The following is a 4,088-nucleotide window of genomic DNA, read 5'->3' on the forward strand; positions in this document are numbered from 1 at the left end:
TTTCTATAGTATTGTCTTTCACCAAAGCAATAGTTTTGATTTCTATCTTCCCTCCTTCTCAACTTCAAAGACTGATCCTAATCAAAATACAATTGTTTTCACTCTTCTATTTAGCTATCATGCAAGTCAGCTCCTAGCTCATTTTTTTCACATTATGCCCCTCCTATATGTTTTTCTTAAAGTCTGTGTTTCAGTACCCTCTTCCACATAAAAAACAACACCACTCTTTTCATTTGAAAAACTATGTCTATCTTGTGAGTCTCAGTTTAAACTCTACCTACTCCACAAACCCTTCCTTTATTTACCACAGTGGAATTAATATGACCTTCTTGAGTCATGTGTATATCTCCCTTTGAGGATTACAAACTCCTCTGAGTCTGGTGAAGAGTTTTATTCATCTTTTCAACTTTATATATTCTATAGCTTTAATATAATGCTTTAAATATTTAGTTATTTTGGTGAATAAAAGTGAATAATATGTGCACATCATGATTCTTATTTTTTTCTTATTTTCTCATCTTAGGGAAAGAATCAAATTATTAATATAATGTATTCTCCAAATATACCTACAAAAATGCTTATATAACTCACAGTTCAATGCAATCTTATCTACCATAGAACCTAAGCCTGCTTATTGGGATGAGACTGGTTTTTATTTATATTACAGGCACACTAATTTGGCCACTGATAAGGTGTGTGACTTTTGACTCACCAATCTCAATATGAGTTCTAATTTTCTCATATAAGATGAGTAATAATTAATTACCCTCTTACTATTTAATTTTTCTGTTTGCTGGATAAACTGGATGACCTAATTTATAAAACATTTTTTAACTAGAGCCTAAAACATGCTATTAACTTACAAGTGGAAACTCATTTTATTATTTTCTTATGTACATTGATTTCTCAAATGTCTTCTTTTTATTTGGGAGGAAAGTGGAGCAAAATATTGGAATGGAATTCTCCAGTGACCATTCTCCCAAAAAAACATGGGAAATGGATAATTTTTTCCTCCCATAGGAAATGGATAATCTGAATAATTATCTGTGCATTAAATATCTTTACAAGAGCTAAGAAAACCAGGTGAGTGATCACAGCCCCTGGTTATAACATAATGATAAGAAAAGACACATTGAAGAGGGTAGGAAGGACAATTTTACCTTACACATGTTATCCACCCCCCAACATCAGGGAACAGTGCAGAGAGAGATACTATCTTAGGGAAAGACAGAGAAGTAAGCATTGGACTTTGCTTGGACCTCAATCCTGGGTCATGCCATAGTAAAATCTACCACCAGACAGACCTACATGCCAATATCTCTAAACTGAACCTCTAGAACTGCCTCAGTGCCAGATGGAAACCCATAGACATGTATGAGATGGACTTGAATTCTGGCCTGCATCACCACTGGCTGACTATAGCAGCTTTGGACTCCAAATAACCCATAACTACATGCAGATCTCAATGGCCATGAGCTTTGGGTACACCCCACTGCTGTGCCAGCCTCAGAAGGGACAACTGAATTCTAGCCTGGCACTATCCCAGTCTCAGAAGCCATAGAATTCCAACCCACTGCTGCACTGGCCACAGAAGTCATAGGCTTAGAGTACCCCCAGGTCTTCAACGACTGCAGGGATTACAGGTTTAGGGAACACACCAGATGACTGGTTCAAAATCTCTGGACAGGATTATTGTTGAAAAATATTCCTAGACAAAGCAATACTGTGAAGACTGATATAAGTACCTACCTTTTCAATAGGCAGACGTCAACTTATAACCATAAGGGTCAAGAACTATCAGGGAAGCATGACATCACCAAATGGACAAAGTAAGGTGCCAGCAATTGCCCCTGAAGAGATGGAGATGTATAAATTGAGTGATAGCAAATACAAAACAACTATTTTAAGGAAGCTTAACAAACTTTAATAAAATACACAGAAACAATTCAAGAAAATAAGGAAAATAATAACTAACCGAAATAAAAACTATTACAAAGAAATTGAAAGAATAATATAAAAATCAAACAGAAATGCTGAGCTGAATATTACAATGAATAAAATGAAAAATATAATAGAGCATCCACAGCAGAATTACTGAAGCAGTAGAAAGAATATGTAGACAGAAAGACAGGTTATTGAAAAATACACAGACAGAGGAGAAAAAAGTACTAAAAAGAATAGAGAAAGCTTATGGGATTTATGGGATAGCATCAAAAGATAAAATGTACAATGTACAAGTTATTGGCATTCAAGAGTGAGTAGAGAAATAAGGGAGTAGAAATATTATTTAAAGAAATAATAGCAAACTACTTTCCAAACCCAGGGAAAGATATAAATATCCAGGTTAAAGAAGATCAAGATCACCAATGAGATTCAATACACCTAAGACTACTTCAAGACATATTATAATAAAACTGTCAAAGCTCAGACAAAAAGGGGATTTGGAAAGCAGTAAGAGAAAATAAATAAGCAAATAACATATAAAGAAGCTCCAATATGGCTAGCAAGACTTCTCAGCAAAAATCTTACAGGCCAGGAGAAAGCAGAATGATATATTCAAGAGGTGGCACCCAAAATGGCCAAATAGGAACAGCTCCAGCCTCCAGCTCCCAGTGTGAGTGACACAGAAGACGGGTGATTTCTGCATTTTCAACTGAGGTACCAGGTTCACCTCACTGGGGAGTGCTGGACAATGGGTACTGGTCAGCTGGTGCAGCCCGGCCAGGGAGAGCTGAAGCAGGGTGAGGCATCACCTCACCTGGGAAGCACAAGGGGGATGGGAATTCCTTTTCCTAGCCAAGGGAAACTGAGACACACAACACCTGGAAAATCAGGTAACTCCCACCCAAATACTGTGCTTTACCAAGGGTCTTAGCAAATGGCACACAAGGAGATTATACCCTACACCTGGCCCAAAGGGTCCCACGCCCATGGAACCTCCCTCATTGCTAGCACAGCTGTCGGAGATCCAACTGCAAGGCGGCAACGAGGCTGGGGGGGAGGGGTGCCCACCATTGCTGAGGCTTAAGTAGGTAAACAAAGCCTCTGGGGAAGTTCAAACTGGGTGGAGCCCACCGGAGCTCAAGCAGGCATGCCTCCCTCTGTAGACTACTCCTCTGGAGACAGGGCATAGCTAAACAAAAAGCAGCAGAAACCTCAGCAGAGGTAAATGCCCCTATCTGATAGCTTTGAAGAGAGCAGCAGATCTCCCAGCACGAAGGTTGAGATCTAAGAACGGACAGACTGCCTACTCAAGTGAGTCCCTGACCCCTGAGTAGCCTAACTGGGAGATATCCTCCATTAGATGCAGACTGACACCTCACACGGCAGGGTACACCCCTGAGATGAAGCTTCCAGTGCAAGAATCAGAGAGCAACACTCTCTGTTCAGCAATATTCTATCTTCTGCAGCCTCTGCTGCTGATACCCAGGCAAACAGGGTCTGGAGTGAACCTCAAGCAAACACTAACAGACCTACAGCTGAGGTTCCTGACTATTAGAAGGAAAACTAACAAACAGAAAGGACACTCACACCAAAACCCCAACAATACATCACCATCATCAAAGACCAAAGGAAGATAAAACCACAAAGATGGGGAAAAAGCAGTGCAGAAAAGCTGGAAATTCAAAAAGTCAGAGCTCATCTCCCCCTCCAAAGGAATGCAGCTCATCACCAGCAATGGAACAAAGCTGGATGGAGAATGACTTTGATGAGTTGAGAGAAGAAGGCTTCAGTCCATCAAACTTCTCAGAGCTAAAGGAGGAACTACATAACCAGTGCAAAGAAACTAAAATCCTTGAAAAAAGATTGGATGAATGGATAACTAGAATAATCTATGCAGAGAAGACCTTAAAAGAACTGATAGAGATGAAAACCATAACACGAGAACTACATGACAAATGCACAAGCTTCAGCACCCAACTCAATCAACTGGAAGAAAGAATATCAGCAACTTCAGATCAAATGAATGAAATGAAGTGAGAAGAGAAGTGTGGAGAAAAAAGAGTGAAAAGAAATGAATAAAGCCTGCAAGAAGTATGGGATTATGTGAAAAGACCAAATCTACATCTTATTGGTGTGCCTGAAGT

This window comes from Colobus angolensis, unplaced genomic scaffold (assembly GCF_000951035.1).
Source record: "Colobus angolensis palliatus isolate OR3802 unplaced genomic scaffold, Cang.pa_1.0 Scaffold892, whole genome shotgun sequence".
In the NCBI taxonomy this organism is placed as follows: Eukaryota; Metazoa; Chordata; class Mammalia; order Primates; family Cercopithecidae; genus Colobus; species Colobus angolensis.